The sequence below is a fragment of the Rattus norvegicus genome, chromosome 16, assembly GCF_036323735.1.
Source record: "Rattus norvegicus strain BN/NHsdMcwi chromosome 16, GRCr8, whole genome shotgun sequence".
NCBI classification, from domain to species: domain Eukaryota; kingdom Metazoa; phylum Chordata; class Mammalia; order Rodentia; family Muridae; genus Rattus; species Rattus norvegicus.
Window position 1 is genome coordinate 88297547 of NC_086034.1, and position 19812 is coordinate 88317358.

Genomic DNA, 19812 nt, shown 5'->3' on the forward strand with positions numbered 1-19812 from the left:
TTTCAAGTACATAGTACTTTCTCCTCCATGTTATGCTAGCTCTACAGGACTCGTCATCTCAGAGCTGCAAGCCTATATCAGTCAAATATCTCCTGACTCCCTCATCCCGTTCTCCCAGGTAGCCACCATTCTACTCTGCATCTATGAATTTAAATTTCCTGCAGGGTATTCTATATCCATGTGCCTATCTGATTTAGAGATTTACCTTCTCTAGCATCACTTCTGTTTTTCAATGATGGATTTTCTTTTTTTCTGTCAGGTTCAAAAGTGTGTGTGTGTGTGTGTGTGTGTGTGTGTGTGTGTGTGTGTGTGTATGCATGTGTGTGAGCACATGCAGTTCACATTTTTATGCCAGATTTCATATTCACTGGCTGTATACCCAGAATTAGAATAACTGAATTATTTAGTTGTCCTACATGAAATTTTTGAGGAATCTTCATGCTGGATTTTTGTCATGACTGCACCAATTTACATTATCATCAACAATGTGTGGGTTGCTAATGCTCTACATCCTTGCCAAGGCTTGTTATCTTTTCACATTTTACTAATTGCTACTCTAACAGATGTGGAAAATATCTCATTGTGGTTTTGACTGGCATTCCCGAAATGATTAATGGTGTTGAGTTTTTACCTTGACCTGTTGACTGCTTATATGTCCTTTATGAAAATACCTATTCATAACTTGCCTGTTTAAAATTGGATTTATTATTCATTCTTTATTCATTCATTCATTGCTATTGGGCTCTATAAGTCCCTTGTAAATTTTGAATACTAATCTTGGAATACATATTTGAAAATTTATTCTCACAGTTTTGACACTTGCTATGCTAGGAAAGCCCCCATTGTTCTGCCATATCTTCATCCATGTAGCTCACTGTCTACAGCCTGTGCTTTGAACCATATAAAAACACATGCTAAGACCCTGGTGTCAGAGTGGCCCATGTTTCTTACTTTTGCCTTCAGTCTTAGATATCACACTTACAAGCTTTTCTGATTTGCATTGATTGTGTGTGTGTGTGTGTGTGTGTGTTATGAGATTGTTGTATTTCATTTAATCTTTTTGTACTTAGAATTCAATTTTCACAATACCGTTAATGAAAGAAATTTCCTGTCTCTGTTGTATACTATTGACCTACCTGACAAATATCAATTGATATATGAATGTGGCTTATTGTTCCAAATTTCTAGTTATGTTTTATGTTTTTTAATCTAGAAATCTAAACTTTTATTCTTAAAACTTTATTATATAATAGGAAATCAAGAAATATGTCTACAACTCTGTTCTTGTTCAAGTTTGCTGTAGTTACTTATGATCATCTTTTATTACGCACGAATTTCAGGATTGCTTCTTATCATTATGTTAGTCAACTTTCTTATGGCTGACACAACATACCTGACATAAAAATAATATGATAAGGATTTCTTTTGCATCTTGGTTTCAGTCCATATTCTTTGGAGTCATTTCTTCTAGGCACAACCATGTTGAGCTAGAACGTAATGACAGCGGGAGCCTGTAGCAGCTACTGCCTAACTCATGGTAGGCAGAGGGGAGGAGCAAAAATCAGAAGGGATTAAGGTAGGATACAGCTGTCAATCTTATACTTCTTGAGCTCTAAGCCCTCAAACATGATTCAGCCCAATGATGCTACCACCTCCCAATGCTTTATCCAAAGTTTTAATTCATTATTATGTCAGAGTTCTTAGAATCTAATAGTCCTTAGAAGCATGCTTGTGCCATGGGCACATACCCATACACATATAAATATCCACCTATTCACACTCATGTTTACTCACACCCACCCACACCCAGGGCATACTCTACTAATGCCTCAGATATCTTCAATATACCTAAAATAATTAATCATCCAATGGATTGTGCCAAAATGCCAGTGGAACTGTGATAGGAATTGTGGATTACTTGAGGTAGAATTTATATCAATTCCACTTAATTTTATTTTCTTCAAGTTTATAAATTAATTGAATCCATGTATCATAGAGATTTTCCCTGTAAATTTGATCATGTCTCTTTTTGTAACAGCAATTAAGTTTCTGATACAATTTTAGAGTATCAGAAAATTGTCTCCTGTTTCCCACAGTGGCTCTGACTGAAAGAGCATCTTGGTGAAGTTTGTAGAATGCATTCTCTAAACGTGAGTTTATTCAAAAAGTATTTTACTTTGATAAAGTTTTCATCATTACATAACAAGTTACAGGATAATCTCAAATTCGTAGGGTTTTTTGTCCTTGCCTTTTTTTTTAAATGAGACAGGAGTAAGAGCCAACCCCTTGTGCTGCAATCCTGCTGTGCTTTTTTTTTTAGCATTAAATTTCCTTCAGAATCTTCCAGAATCTCAACTTGATACTGACTTCTTGTCTCGTAGTATAGACATCAAAGTGATAAACATTTCTTTTGAAAAGTGCTAATTCTTCCTAATCTATTACATTCTCTGCTTTTCTCATCTGAGTTGAGTGAGTATTTGAAAATTGTGCTACTTTGGATCAAGTGCATTATCAAGAATGATAAGCCTTGAACTAACAAAGATAGTGTCTGAGCCCTGTGTAGGAGGCACAATTTATTGCATATCGGTGGACATGAGGGAAATGAACCTGCTTGTGTCTTTTAAGTAACAGATCAGCTACTTCACATAAAGACATTTTATGTGATTGTAAGCCTGTCAATAAGGCACGAGAAAAAGGTATCTGGGCAGGTCTGGGTAATGGTGTTTTTATTTTATCCTTTGCACAGCTCAATAGCATTAATTCTCAAGACTTTAAAATGTAATCAAGCTAAATTCTGAACCATTAGGTTTTATCTACTATAAAAGTGCTTTTAATTTTGTGATTTAATCTTTACAAATATTTCACCATATGAAATCTTTCTGCTTTATAATGGGAGAAAAAAACATAAAGTAAAAACGAGAACACAAAAGGTAGAACATGTGCACGAATTTTTGACATTCAGCCTCTACAGGGGTGACTGACTTGTTTCGTGTAGGCCAAGGTAAGGTATATCCCTTGCACAGAAGGATGGGTGAGTAAAGCTAGAAATCCTTTAGATTTTTGTTTTTAGTTTTGGGTTTCTTGTTTGTTTGTTTTTTATCCATGGTTGAAACTTATGCTACATGCCAAGCATTGGGCTAGGCACATTTATGAGAGTCATTTCTAAAACTTTATACATGGTTTATTTTCCATTTCTCATGAGATTGGCTGTGTTTTTTACAGGGCCAGTGGTGTTTAGATATAGACCTATGCTTCATAATGGTGGAGATACGTTTGAAAGACAAACCTGTGCACACCTTTATCACTGTGTGACCATGATAAAGAGTATATTGACAAACATAGATTGTATAATCTTCTTCATACCTGGGCTATTATAAGCTTATGATAACATTGTCAGATTCAGATATATAACTGATTATGGGGCAATGTTTCTTTCTGTTATGTCATAACATTTAGGGTTTTCTCTACCTTTTTATTTCCCATATTTAATATTTCATTGTTACTTATCTCATTTGCATCTATCACAGGTTTGAAATTAGTAATGCATGGGACTTCCCTTCCTTATGTTTGGATCTTCTTTGTGCTAACTAAAATGTGCTTCATGAAGGTTGAGGGTACCCATGTTGATTCACTTTTCTATTTCCCATATCTAGACCTGTACTCATGTGGTAGGAATGACCTCCTCAAAGATTTCCACGTAAATAGGTGGATGAATGGAGTTTTTAATTTTATAGGTGACAATCAGTACCCTTTATTACTGGCTTACTGTTGCAAGACTCAGACAGAAGTCACGCTCTTGAAGTCATCTTAATTGCTGTGCAATAAGCAACAGTTAAGCGTGAGGATTACTTGTGTCAGTCTGAGACTCGGACAAATCATATTCTTATCATTGAGGAGAATATTTGAGATATGGTGCTCAGTACAGGGTGGGTTCTGACCGAGGATGAGTCCTTTAAGATAAAGGGTTTGTCAGTTACGTTGTTGAGAACAGATCGTTTAAGAGGGAGGAGGACAGTCGCAGATGACTTTATCTTTTCTAGAACCAAAAGTGCTGAAAGTGAGTCTTGAGTCATTAGGCTTCACTCTTGGTGCTGAGAGAAGCTTAACTGGGCTTCATGCTTTTCCCCTTGTTTTTAGGAAGGCCAACTGAGATCAAAAAGAAACTGTCTCTACCTGGTGCGCCCACATAGCAATTCTGTCCAGCCCAAGAGTCTGGGACATGCCAGAACATTTTCTTCTTTATAGTCTGTGGGAGGCACTGACAAGAACAGTTGATACAGGTGAGTAATCCTCTTCTGCCTCCTCTACCCACCCTCCCCTGACATACACTAGAATTTCCCAGTACAGAGCCTTCACTGTATTTTCCCAGTAGAACTCATAGGAGTAAATACAAAGCAGGTCCTCAGAGGTTTGTTAGATCTTTCCATGTATACTTTATCATTGAGGTCAATCTGTGTTCATACACTCAAAAAAAAATACTCAGTTGTTCTGATCTGAAAACACACCATCTTCATTTCTGTTGTGTGTAACATTGTCTATATGCTTTCCTTTTTTATGTCTAAGCAGTTAAAGAAAGAAGACCATATTATATTTTTCTCCATTAGTCTATCTACTACCTATTTACCTATCACCAATCAATCATTCAATCCTATTATATCTGTCTCTCTCTCTCTCTCTCTCTCTCTTTCTCTCTTCTACCTTTTCTATTATCAATATATCTCTCTATCATCTATCTATATTTATATCTATGTCTGTTGTGGTAAATATTAAAAGATGGAACTTCCTGGTCCCAGGAATTTGCTCTCTTGTTCCAGCTCCAGTTGCCATAGCGTTAACTTATCTCAGGGTCTCTATGCTGCCCCCAAGTACTCTCTGACCCAGGTTTTCTATGGGCTGTTCCGCGTGGCACCTTGCCACAATGCTTTGCTTCCACTCACAGTTCCCTTGGAGAGTTGTTACCACAACAGGCATACACATCCGAATTCTGTGGTGGGTTTGGTGTGTCCCACCATCTTGCCTTCTCTTAAGTCACCACATGAAAGAATACACACCACAAAATGACCAATTGTGATCCAATTGATAAGATATAATTTTCCCATCTAGACAGCACAAAATCCTGTACACACCCATCCCTTAAAAATATTCACAACCTGTATCTATGTGCAGAGAAGAATCTTAACATCTGCCCCCATGTTTTCCCAGCTCCTTCTCCTTGCTCTGTCTCCTTCTCCTCTTTCTAAAACTTTTCTCCTGCCTACCCTTCCTTCTGATCCAATGACAGACCTCATTCTATCCTGTACATGTCTTGTTGCATAAAGACATCAACCTATATATTATATATCTATTGTCTATCTATCATAATCTACCTATCATCTATCTATTTTCATGTAGCTAGTTAGCTAGCTAATCATCTGAGCTAACAATTTTACTTATCAGCTGTTTTCCTTAATTGCCTAACACATGTGCTTAAATAAACTAAGACTTCAATAACAACTTTATGATTGTATATTTTGTCCCTTCAACACAGTGAAATAGATAACAGGTAGCTGCTGGACAGATTCATGATGGAGGAATGGATAGATAAGTAAATGGTAAAAAGGTAGATACTAACAGAAAACATATGCAGAAAAATAACTTTTTCTAAAGGTGAGTTTTTTTTTAAACAATGGTCTATCATTTCAAAATAGGTTACTTTATCGTTTTTGAAAACTCATTCGCCTTGCAACTGCAAGCAACTTATTTCTGACACTGAATTTACTTGGCAAGAGTATTAGACAGTAAGTTTGTGTCAGTGGTTGTAGGACCTAAGACAAGATATGAGTTTAATTTAATTTTTTGAGATTATATAATCATGTCTCTCTCCCTCTTCACTTTTATTGCCCCACACCTGCCTCTTTGCTTTCTTTCATATTCACAGCTCCTTTTAATTGTTGTTACACATGTACAAATATATATTAATATATACGTGTGTGTGTGTGTCTGTGTGTGTGTGTGTCTGTGTGTGTGTGTACGTGTGCGCGCACGCACGTGCATGTATTCCTAGATATATGATACAATATACCAGGTCTCTGTAATGTTACTTGTATGCATATGTTTTTAGGGTGACCACTTGGCTGCATTTTGAAATGTATCAACTTGAAACTACCTGAGACTGTTAGATAATCAAGTAGAGAAATCGATCAATGAACAGGATCTGAACTGGTAGTGAAGCAAGGCTCTCCTGGTTCTAGGAAAAAAAAACCCTCCTTCTTTCCCTCCAACAGTTTTATTTTACTCAAGTACTGATTTAGTGTCACAGGATCAAGCTGTATGTTGTAATAGAATACAACTCATAATGCACCTGAATTACAGATGTAGCTTTTTATCACAAAGCCTTATGGAGATGGAATTTAGGACAATTTATTTTAGGGCTAATATAATCTTGAAAGTACAATTCTTTACTAAAACACAATATAATTCTACGAGCAGTGACTTTTTATGCCAATTAATGATTTCAGGATTATTTACTAGGTGCCTCAAGTTCACAGGAAGTTTGCAAAGCATTGAAGCACTTTAGTGCAGAGTTGTCTCAAGCAATTGAAACAAAAGCAAAAGGAAATGCTTCAACCACCTTCATTAAGGAGTTTATTGAGTTGCTCATTTCAACAGCAGGATATAAAGAGGGAAAACAGCCTCTGGAAATAAATATTAAAAGCTCATCTCCGTAGACCTTATAGAGAGAGCAAGTTGAGAGCTAACAACCTTTGATATGGCTGGGGAGATGACTCCTCAGCTGGAAACATCCCAAAGAAAAGCTTTCCAAGAAAGAAAGCTTTTTCTGAGAAAGAAAAGGAATGTTTCTCAAAACCTATTAAAAGACCCAGTGTGAAATAATAGAAAAAATTAAAGGAAGCATCATAAAATAATACAGCCCGAGAAAACAGCAGGTTATCACAGAATGGAAAAATACCACTTCAGTCATGTTAATAAAATGGGAAGTAAAATTAAACACTATAAATAAGATTTCTTACAGTCTTTAAAAAGAAAATGGTTCCAATAGAACAGTTTTCCGAGGCTTAACTGTTTCAGATAATTCCTCTGTAAATCATGTACGGTCTCAGGGTAGTTGAGATCTTGACTTCTGGGTACTGAGCTGTATCATGGAGACGAGCCTGCTTTATACAAAACTAAATCAGATCCAAAGCCTGGTCCTCCTTACTGAAATGGGCTGCTATTCAATTCACATCCTCTTCAGTCTCTCCTGTTTTGGCTTGGAAAATGTCCATTGGCCAGTCCAGTAGCTGACTACATTGTTTATGGAATTGGTAAGAAACGAATTGTAATTTGTTATTAATAACCTATTGGCAAGCAAGTGACTATAGATGCGGTGGCTTTCTAATCTGGAGGAGGGTTATTGATAATACCTCTATTTCCAGGGTTGTATAAATGTCTGGAAGACTTTGGCTTAGCATCAAGTGCATAGGCAGTGTTCAAATATCAGAGCCATCCTGATACTGAAAGAAATAATCTTGACTCACTTTTTTCCAATGCACTTGGAATGTATCTAGTATCGTACAAGTGGTAGTGACTTCTCTTGAACTAGCATATATCAAGGCATAAGGTAATTCCTGCTGAAGATCTGCCATTACTGTAATGAACATTGAATGCAGCTGTTTAGTTAACATTTGCTGAGAGTTTGAGTGAATAAGCACATGTACCATCTTCCTGTTGCGTACTATGAGACTGCATGGCCTTTCTTGTCTCTGTTTCCTCAGATTGCAAGCACAGCGACATAGTAGTGTCGTAATGCATCATCACATGCTATCTTTGGTATATTCTAGAATTTTATCACGAGGCATTGATCCCACACCTGAGGTAAGTTCTTTATAACACAGTAAACCTCTACCAGGATGAAATCTGGGAGATTTATATAGCAGTGGAATTTCTGTGTCTCTCATTGGAGATGACTCCGGGTTCTTGTTGAACTAAGAGTCTTTCAGGTTTGAATTCTCCAAAGGGAGAGAACAGAGCCAGTTATAACTCTGCTCAATTTCATGAAACAAGCAAACAAACAAAAAAAAAAAAACCCCAAAAAAACCCACTTTGCTAAAATCAAGTCATGAAATTTAGTGTATCTGTCTACCTTAGTATTTGTCATATGTCATACTCTAATCAATAGACAAGTACAACTATGTTGTGCTAATTCAAGACAAAATAACAGGACTGGGGACCTGTGGGAGTGTTGGTCTTTCCAGCTGAGTTTCATCCCTAGATCCTTTATGAAAAGGAAGCTAGGCATAGTGGCCTGTGTTTGAAGTCTTAGCAAAGGTAGATCTGTAGTACTTGATGGCCGGCCAGCCTAGTCTGCCTACTGAGCCCTCAACTAGTGAGAAACACTGATTTAAAAAATAATAAAATAAAATAAAAATGAACTGTACTGCTTAAGGAGCAACATCTAAGGTTGTCCTCTGGACTCTACACACTACCTCACTTACAACACACACACACACACACACACACACACACACACACACACACACACACGCTATAAACCTCTGAAACAACAGTCTAAACAGAAAAGGCTCATGAAGTACTTGACTTAGGTTTTCATCAAAAGTCAGGGAGAGGTTTTAAGACTAAAGCGCTTCCTGGGACTGATGTACTGCTAGAGAGCAGGAAAGGATACTCACTTTCTTGAGAAAGTGTCATAGAAACAGAGCCTTAAGGATGGCTGGAGGACAGGAATTCTCCTCTCTCCTCCATTTTCCTGTTCTTCTTCACTCTTTTCATCCTAAGTCAATTTGTAAAACTGTCTTAGAAGCCCCACTTCCCTTCCTGCCTTAAGCTCTGTGGATTAATATAACCGGAGGTCAGATCTGGGTCACTAGCAGCCACAGGTGGCCCTTGCTTGTAAACAGAAAGTTGAGGTGGTTTTATAGTTTACATGGAAGTTGCCAAGTAGAACACTGGGTGGATTAACGTGAAACCTCTTCTTCCTGGGAAAGGTTGGACCCATTTATGTGGGGTGATCTCTGTGTGCTGTTTCTGAGTGCCTGACAAAAGCACACGTGCACTCTTTCATGCCACTAGGAGACAGGCCATACGTTTATTATTATTATTATTATTATTAAAGGTGATTAATAACCATGTTATGGCAATTGCCACTCTGATAGTTTAAAAATGGAAACACTCGAGGGTGGGACATAAGGGAGGTAAAAAGCAGCTCGGATCTTCCAAACACATTCAAGAGGGATCATTAACTAAGGAGGCAATGATGGCCTTGAACAAATGGTTCATTCTAACACACAAGCAACATTTGCAGTTTACTCTGAAATCTTTTTTTTAAATATAAATCTTCCTGAAAGAGGATATGGCAGGAGTATGGATAAAGGGAGTTTAAAAAAAGACTGGGGTTGTCTCTCCAAACTCTGCAGCAGTCCAGCTTCTGAGCAGTTTCCTGGGTGGAGGGTTGACTCTCTGAGGTAGATGTTTGTTGAACATCAGTGCTAGGGGTTGGGAGGACTTACTCATCACCTACTTCCTGTTTTGGATGCTGCTTTTCTAGTCAAAAAAATTTGTTTTTTGCAAATGAACACTTACCTTATGAACAGGACATGCCTCTATGAAGATATTACTAATGACAGCATTATAGAATACGATGGCTCTAAGTGCTTATTTCATCTGACTTTTCCATGCATAGTGAAGTAGAAATCAGCAAGCGAGTACTCCACACTCTTCTGTTCCCTGTAGATCACTATTTAGAGATGAAAGAGAAATCAAAGAATCTTCAAACTCTTCTACTTCCTTAAAGAACTCACTTTCTCCTTGTCTGTGTAGATACAGAATTAACTTCATCAAGCTTATGAGCCTTGATCCCACAAACATTTTAACTGTCCAGTGTGAGCATGAGATATCATGTGTGCACTGTTGACAGTCATGTTAATGAGAGCCTCAGATATTTCTTCATATTGGCTGTATTAGTAATGCCAAGAGAAAATGTCTAAGCATCTGTGAGCACTAGGGAGTATAATACATATTTAAGTCCTAATAGAATAAACATAATTTATGTTAGCAAGTCAAGAGAAGATAAAAGAAAAGCACATTTATAAGTGAATGAATATAGTATGTATGAAAAGTGTGTGAAAGAAAGAATCATGAGCTCCCAGCCATGGTTCCCACATATGGTGGAAGGTGTGAACTTCAAGGAGTGTGTACATGACTCACCCAGACTGACCATCTTCAGATGGCAAGACACTGACAACCAACTGTGTTGAGATCAAAGGACACCCAAGTTGCCAATAAGAAGATCTTTTGTTGGGTCTGACTTCCTGTGGACAGTGAGTATAGACATAGGTCATGGCCCTCACAAAAGCCCCACTGTCTACCAGGGCTTTTTGGATGCTAAACATATATAGGGCTCTGGAAATGAGATGCCCCAGGGGTATTACATCAAAAGACCACACTAATACTCCCTACTTCCTTTTCTGTCATAGGATACTGTTCTTATATGTACTGCTTTTACATGTAAACTGACTTTCCTGTGATAGAATGTCATGTGTGGGGGAATTCAGAAGAAAGGCAAAGTCAGCTTTTCTAGCAATGTGTCTGGAAGCTTTCTTCTCAAATCTGCCTACCAGCAGTCAGAGTCTCTGGGTCCCCAGATGGCAAAATTCAGATATTTAAATAGGACTTGTCTTCAGGGTATCACCTCTCTTGCTATAGGCAAGGTAAGGTTGTCCCTATATCTATGGACATTTCAAGGGAGCAGTTACATAATTATTTAATCAATACCTGGGTTCTTAAGCCTCTCTCTTCTCAGAAAGAAGCCAGCACAAAGTCTGGGATCTTCCACCTTCTCTCTAAGGCTGACCTGGCCCCTGTGCTTGCTAATTAGTTCTGTCTATTGCTAAAGCATTTAACATATTGGCACCTTGGAATCTATCTGGCTTTAACCCCAAAGTTTCTGAATTCTAGACCTTCACATCTCAGCAGTCATCAACTCAAAGTTCAAAATAATATTAAAAATAATAATACCTATGCCAGAGAGATGGCTCAGAAGTCAAAACCACATTCCGGTCCTATGCAAGATCTTGATTTAGTTCCCAGTGCTCATGTTGGGGATCTCACAAGTATGTGTAAGTCAAGCACCAAGAGATATGTTCTCTCCTAAGGCTTCTGAGGCATCTGCATTGATGTTCATATATCCCTCTGCCCCAATACACACATATATTATTTGCAGAAGCAATAATATCTGAAAACATGTAGCCAACTTTAGATGTTTAGGAAGTCAAATGAGAGACAGCAAGGGAACACAGGTGAGTTAGGAAATGATGTTTGGGGGGAAATTACATGCTTTTATATATGGGGTTGAGACATCAGATGGCTCGAATTAACATTTCCACAAATTTCAGATGAAATCAGTAAACTAGACTTAAGTTTCTCCCTCCTCCAACCAATTTTAATTGGATTCTTTTAGCAGTCCATCAAAGTGTTCATATGTCATTATCAAGGAGTGGGAAGGTCATCATATTTAGTCACTTTAAATTCCCTGTTTCCTCTCCTCTACATAGTGGATGGCTCCTGTATTTCACTGGAATGACAAAATGAGGCAGGATCTCCCCGCAAAGTCTGTAATCCCGCCTGGGTCTCACATCAGTAGTCTTTTCAATACCAGGATGATTTAAATATTCATTCCTCCCCATTTGACTTATATAGCCAAATCTTTATGCAATGTATTGATCTGAATGGCTATAAATAATGGTGAGTAATGACTATATCACAAAGATCAGCTGTGAACATTTTGATTTAGTAACTCAAATAAGGTTCTTAATTATTGAACATTTAATTAATATAAGAGAATTTATTATAGTGACTGATTTAAATATCTCTTTGACAATAAATTCATTAAAACTAGAATACTGAGGATACAAAACACTCTGAAGAAATACTTTCTTGACTCATTTGTATGACTCCAGAGATTTTTCCTCTGCTTCATTCTGAGAACTGAAATCCTGTTTGGCAGAGACTGCAGACATTCTTACTGATTGTTCTCTCTGCAAATACCCCATATTAACTAAACTCTGAATTATTATTAATTCTTTTTCTAATAACCAGTTAACAACAAGTGAAGGTCAAATTTTGGGATTTTGGATGCTATTTATTCATGTTCTTATTGGAGGATGTCTGAGATTATCATTCCCACTCTATTCCCCCTCCTTTAATGGTATGATGGCCTACAGTCAGACCAGTAGCCTAAGAGGGAAAGTAAGTCAGGAATGGTGATGGAGACCTTCAGTGAAAGGTAAGCTTGGCATGAAACAGACTTCTTATGGGGTAGGCTTCATTGAACAGCTCATTTAATTGAAGGGAACAAGGGCTATTTAAACATTTGGGTGGTGAGTAGGGGTGATGGGGTAAGTGTTCATCATTGGCTGGGGCCAAGGTACTAAGATGCCTCATTATCATAAGGAGGAATTCCAGGTGTTGCTGGACATGATCTTATAAGGAGAGGAGAAATTTAGTCTGGCTACTTGGCTACCTGACCTCTTCTGGTGGGAAAAAGTTGGGGATAGAGGTCTACATGCATTGGGACATGCATCCTAGGGCAAGGCAGGAAGTGTTCTACTCCTAGTGATCTCAGGATAAGATTTCTGGAGTTTGGACATGCTTTGACCCAACTTGTGCTCCAGGTCTGCTTTCCACAGCTCGACAGCTCTCCTGACCTTTCATGATATCTTAGGAAGGGTTGTTTTTATTTAGAGAGAAAGAACAAAACAATATGAAAGTACTTGTCTTGGAAATAGTATAATGCCAGAATAGCCAGAGTATTGGAAAACATAAAATCACACCATAAGCACTTTCTTGTTTAGGACTACTTCCAGGTGAAACTGAGAATACAATAGTTGCTACATGAAAAACGTGTTCTAACATCAACTATACATGCACTTGAAGTCATCTGTCATTCAAGAACTATTTAACCTTTTAGGTGTCTCAAGAATAATCTTTTCCATTCCTGTTTTAAAATATTTTGTCATCAAGAGAGTATGGAAAGATCTGTGCTGTAATGAATTAGAGTTGAAGTCAACAATGTGAGCTCAGAGTTAGCTTAATATAGATTCAGTTGGCTATGAATGAAAATATTTAGAGATGAGTGGATATTCACAAGTTGCAATTTCTTCACATTACTCTGCCAGATGGGAGGGTTTATGAAGAGCAGTATCTCAGAATGATTGAGAAGACCTCATGTCCAGATTCTGCTCCCTTATTTTTTAATGAAAGGTGCCAAAGCTTCTTGGAGCAGAAGTTGACTACAGGGTACTTGGCAGGAAGAAAGAAAATGACTGTCATATCTTGAAATGTCAAAGTGTAAAGAAGCACCAATGATGGAGAAAAAGAAACATGGACAGCACACTGATGGGAATTGTGAGGGAGAAACAAGAACACACTGCAAGAGCCACATGGCCAAAGGTAGTAAATTAGAGTAAACATTATAATTATAACTCAATTTTTTACTAAGTTTTTGAGTAATGCACTAAACTAGGTAGGAGTACCAATGTCTACATTCCAAATGGTCTGTCAAAATTATTTCCTCTAAAAAGTTTGGCAAAATTCCCCACTCTTCAGCCATCTCCCACATGTGGTAACTTCCTACCAAAACAGACCATGGAATGAGCTGACAGGGAAACCAAATCTGTAATCAAGAACCCAGACAAACAGTGACTTGAATGAGTGATCAAGGACAATGTCAACACTTAAACCATGTGGTTAGTATGTACCATGAAAACATGTAATCTCAGTCTAATCAGACAAATAAAAATTACAGGACTTCCTGTCAAGCATGTTACCATTGCTAAATAAAATCAAAAGTGAGAGAAAATTGCCTCATGTTTGTTGAGGGAAGTTGGAGAAACTTCCAGTTAAGAGCCTCAGCAGGTCATGTGAGGGATTGTCCTGTGGAAGCCTCTTGGAGTCCCTGAACAGTCAGAGGATATCAGATAAAAGCTAAAAACATTTGTAGTGAATACAGACTTAAGTTAATAAATACTGCCTGTTGATTGTAGGAAATAGTCTATACTAATAGAACATATTATTAATTAGGAATATCATGAGTGGGATATGAGGTAGAGTATCCTGGTTGCTCTGTCTCTTTTAAATCCTAAAGTCTTTTTTTTAATGCAATGCATACTTAGGATATGATACAATACCCTTGAAAGTATTGTAATGAAAATATAGCATTCTATGATATTTCAAGTCATTAACAAAATCCTTAAGGAAGACAAATTCATACTCACAGTTTAACCCTAAAAGATTTTTTAAATCATATATCTACATATTTAATGTAATGATAAAATCTTGGTAAGGATGAAGTAGAACACACTTGTATCATACCATTTACCTTCATTTATTATTTCTTAAAAATATGTGTTTGGAATTGTATTTTTCAATTTGCCCTTAATTTTTGGTCCCTTGAATAATTATTTATTTATTTTTCAAACTTTTAAAGCTATAATCTCAAACACTAAATGACATAAAATGATTTAAGCTTCAACAATTAAAATTATAATTTTATCTCTCACAGAGATAATTTACTGAGTTGAATTATATCAGCTAATTTGTCAGACTAGGCATGATCATCTCCACTAACTAGGATTGAGGAGTAGCAGAATGATCAAAAAAAAAGTTCCTCTGTCTGGATTATACTAGTTCTCTAAGATACACTGTGCACTAACAGTGGAAATGTTGCTTTTCAGAGAGACAAATAAAAATGTTTTTTAATAAACTAAACTCATTATGCACACATTTCAGTATCCTACTCCCCAGTGCACATTTTTATATTATAAATATTTTTCTATTAAAGAAATACAAATATTGTCTATAGTGCAGACAAAAAAGAATATGTAAGAGTCTATTTTAAAAAACAAAACAACAAAGAGATTCATATTGTATATACCAAATTAAGCGTTTGAATGCCTTTCTTAGTGTTTGTTATGCACATTCTATCATTTAATAATGTCTCTTAGGTCCTAATATCTAGTGGCAACTTCTGATTTAGTTGCTTAAAGGCACTTCAATAGACCTGCCTTCATCAAGTCCACTCAGAGGTTTCCAAAGGAGACTGCCTCACCTTTCTGCTAAGAATAGCCTTCCTTTCACTTTGTTGCTCCTCATTCATTTCTTTCATTGGAAATGTCATGAGTTCATTGTCAATGACATTGTCTTTTGAGATTCCATCCAGCATCAGTTACTTTTCCTATTGTGTGACAAAAAGAAACAATGTAAGAATAGGAGGGCTTATTTCACTTTACAGTTCAGGGGTACAGTCTGTTGTTATGGAGATGTAAGGATGGTAGGAGACTGAGGCAGCTGGTCACTTGAGACAGTAGTCAGGAGCAGAAAGGAATGATGGCCATTGAACGTTTGCGTCAATGCAGTAGTGGGTCAAGGGAGACCAGTCTAGAAGTGATATTGGCTTATGATTTAGGTCCAAGATCTTCAATTTCTTTTTTTTAATTGTATATTTTATTTATTTACATTTCAAATGTTATTTCCTTTCCTGATTTCTCCTCCAGAAACCCGCTATCCCATTTTCCCTCTCCCTAGTTCTATGAGGGTGCTCCCCCACCCACCCACTCACTCCTTCCTTCCCAACCTTCACTGGGGCATTGAGACTTTCCAGGACTAAGGGCCTCTCCTCCCATCGAGAGTAGAATTGAAGACCCAGAAATGAACCCACCTACCTATGGTCATTTGATCTTTGACAAAACAGCTAAAACCATCCTTTGGAAAAAAGACAGCATATTCAACAAATAGTGCTGATTCGACTGGAGGTCACCATGTAGAAGAATGTAAATCGATCCATTCCTATCTCCTTGTACAAAGTTCAAGTCCAAGTAGATTAAGGACCTCCACATAAAACCAGATACACTCAAACTAGTAGAAGAGAAAGTAGGAAAGAGCCTGGAACATATGGGCACAGGGGAAATTTTCCTGAACAGAACACCCCAGTGGCTTATGTTCTAAGATCAGGAATCAACAAATCGGACCTCATAAAATTGCAAAGTTTCTTCTATAAGGCAAAGGACATGATCAATAAGACAAATTGGCAACCAACAGATTGGTTGAATTGATCTTTACCAATTCTACATCCAATAGAGGGCTAATATCCAATATATAAAAAGAATTCAAGAAGTTAGACTCCAGAGAATGTCTCCTATTTCTGATTCAGCATTTAAGCAGGCTATGCCATAAACCCTTGTGCCTATGTGCCACAGGTACAGGAATAGGCTTCCCCTGTCCTGTGCATTGATTTCCTGCACCTTTAAACATACACCAACTTCACTTAGGTTCCTTTTGTTAGGTATTTTATGGCAGCAATAACAGAAATAACTAATCAGGCATATGTATCCAAGAGAGCCAATGGTCTACAGCTTAGCCTCTGATCTAAGTGAATCAAATAATAGAATTTAATTCTCACAATTTCTTGGCCAGCATGGCTTGAGACTCACAGAGAGGACTCTTCTCTGCCAACCCCAAGGACTTGCATTGGTTGGGAGCTTCCGTCTTTAATGTGTTCGATCCCAGAAAGATTCCATGCTAAGAGCCAAACATTGTAGAGGCATAATTCTGGAGTTATTATCAATTTACCATCAGCGGAGTCAGCCTTAAAAAGTCATGTGTGCTTCTGCTCTCAATTTTTTGACTATGGCTCAATATCCTGTCCACTGAAAGTAACCCTGGCATATATGTACTGCTTCTGTGACTAAGAGACGAAGAACATCCGGGAACAAAGGGCAGAGATCAGCTGCAGGCACAGTCAGTGTGGCTTTACACTCCAGATGCTCTAAATTACAAACAAAAATTTGGAGAGCATGAGTTTTTCTTTTTCTTTTTTTTTTCTTTTTAAAACATTTGGAGCCATCTGGATGCTGAATAGTTAACATACTGATGACTCAAGATTTACTTGCGGTGCTATCATCATGGTGCTTTGTAGCGCATCTCTGTTAACTGGAAGCTCATTCCCAACTCCATTTGACTAAAATAACTTCCTATAAAAAGATCATGGAATTCCCATGAGTATGGAGCCTTTATTTAGTCTCTTTAAAATGGGAAACTATTTGGAAGATTTAGAAACCTGTAGATCTAAATCTGTGTATAGAAATTGTAATTTAAACAAACACAAAGAAAGCCGCACAAAAATAGACTTTGAGGAAAATTCAGATGAGCATGCGAAGTTTAATGTTGTTATCATAGAAAGAAACAGCTCTCAGAGATGAGCAACCTCTTTTGTATCAACCTCAGAGGTCTGAGTATAGGAGTGAGTACTAAACATGTTCTATCTCAAGATACCATTTAATCATCAGTGAAAGTTTTCTTGGTTGATGCAGGAAAGTTGTGAGTACCTACAAGGTGCACTCATGCACTCCTAGCTTTCAAACTCTGAGATATTTTGATGACTGTGTTTTCCTAAATAACCACCGGACAAATTCAGATCCCAATAATTTTATCTTTGTCATAACTTTCATATTTACTTTGTTCCCTTTATTATCTGCCTAAGCATTCTACAACAGGACAAGTGTTGTAATATCTTAACTAAACCTTCTAATTCTAAATTTTGTTTCTGTCTATAGTTGACATTTAAAGCAATCACTTGAATTATAGACATGATGATATCTCATACAAAGTTTTTCAAAAGTAGCTTTTTTTTTATCCTTCTTCTTCTACCTGCAAGTGACTACATCTAGCTGTTTATTGAGCAGTTAAGTTGGGGAGTTAAGATCACATAGCATCACTATGTATGTAAAATTCTGCTTGTTGGTGGCAAACAGATCAGCATTAGACCAACCCCCTACAATAATATATAGTATTCTACATGTAAGCCAGAAATACTTTCATAGACCAAAGTTTTGAAGTTTTATTTCAAGGTCTCCTTAAAATTAAGTTGGTTTTGTTTTGTTTGTTTGCTTGCTTGCTTGCTTTTGGTTTGTTTTTTTTTTTTTTTTGTTTCTTTGTTTTGTTCTCTGCTTTGCCATTTTTTTCTCTGAGTCGCTATCTTAGAAAAGCATAAATTATTAGAAAAAAATAAATGAGGAATCAGAGGTGAGAGAAGAAGAATGTCATAAACAACAACATGAAGATTAATGTTATGAGATTAAGGAGATGGTTTAAGAGAATATTGCTTATTGTTCTTGTAGAGAACCTGAGTCTAGACTCAAGTACCCATATGGTAGCTCATAACCAGGTGTAACTCCAGTTCCAGGAAATATGATACCCTCTTCTAACTTCCTCAGGCTTCTGAATGCATGCAGTGCACATAAACTTGCCCAGGCACACACACACACACACACACACACACACACACACACACACCGGACATGGACATGGACAAAGACATGGACACACACACACACAAACACACACACACACACACAAACACACACACACAAACACACACACACACACATTAATGACTCTTTAAACTTCATAGTTTTGAGATTAACATTGTTTAGTCATCATCTAAAGGACAGAAGATGTTCATGCAAATAGGTAGATGTGAACATGTGATGTCTGATGTCCTCTTAGAACTAGTGGTAAGCATCTAGAGATTGGCACAATACTAATGGGAAAACATATCTTTAAATACACTGGCATTTCACTTAGTTGGATATAAGAATAATAAAACCTAAGTCAATCGGGATTCTATTTTTATTTGATAAATAAAGCAGTCACTAAAATATTATGTTTAAAACATAGGTAGGCGTTTGTCATTTATTGTGTTTCATTCACTTATAAATGTTCACAACCTGTCAGTAGATGCTGAAATCTCTATAGGTTGAATATAAAATGGAACCTTTCAAAGAGCTATTTTTCTCAACACCAGATATTAAAGTCTTAGACTGCCAATTCTAAAAATACTCGAACATTACTTACTTGTTTTACAAATATTTTATGTAACATGTAAAAAATGACATTTATTAGCTCACTGGTTATTTTTCTGTATCACTGTGAGTAGTGTAGGCCAGGAAGAGAAGTAAAAATTGTACTTGAAATCTATAAAGGCTACAAATAATTAGCCAGGAAGAAAACAACCCACAGAAAAGAGAATGGTAGAAATAAAATAGTACAATTAAACTGTGATAAGAGAGCTAACTGGATGCATTCAAAAAGTCTCACATTTCCTCTTTTAGTGGCTGTCTTAACTTAACTATCTAAAAGCACCCAATTTAAAATTAATTAGGAGACATAAAGAAGGTTTGTAATCTAAGATGAAAATTCTGTTTTCCATTCTTGAAATTGTGAAGAATAGAGATACATTAAAGTTTTAGTAAAAATAAGTGGCTCAATAAAACCATAGCTTTTACTCCCCCCTTTTACCCATCATTGAATATATGTGTAGTGTCTATTCTTATTATTTTTTTAGTTGTATGTGCTAGGCCATTTCATAACTGCATAGAAGTCTAGCATTAGAAATGAGAAGGCATAAATATGAAGTCAAGTTTCAATCCATTTTAGCAGCATGAGCCTTATTAATTTGCTAAATCCTGCAAATCTTCTTTTTATATTTTATTCACTTATGAAAGGAGATCATGATGGTAAAACCTCAAAGATATTTTCCCTTTCATTTTAAAAATTGTAAGCCCTTTCTTAGAATACTTGAATGAGAGGCCACTATGTAGCTCATGTTATGTGAATTATCTAACTTGGATTTTACCAGGCCACCCACTATGTTCATTGAAGTCTTTTTCATCTCTTCTATTTCTGAAGTCTTGAATGCCATATGATATCTATCTACATGGAGGTGAACTGCACTCACAAAATTATTTCTCTGTAGATCTC

The 19812-nt window shown here is 36.9% G+C and overlaps 1 long non-coding RNA gene across 2 annotated transcripts in view; it reads left to right on the forward strand.

The window, feature by feature from the left end:
* Positions 1–1722: 1722 nt before the first annotated feature.
* LOC102546842 (uncharacterized) overlaps positions 1723–19812 on the forward strand; it is an 81329-nt gene continuing 63239 nt past the window's right edge. The window contains exons 1-3 of one of the 2 annotated variants that reach the window (XR_010058802.1): positions 1737–1923; positions 4138–4280; positions 7755–7854. This is a non-coding gene — a long non-coding RNA (uncharacterized LOC102546842). Of the gene's footprint in view, positions 1924–4137; positions 4281–7754; positions 7855–19812 lie in introns of both variants that reach the window. The other variant, XR_005495138.2, reaches the window with a different exon arrangement.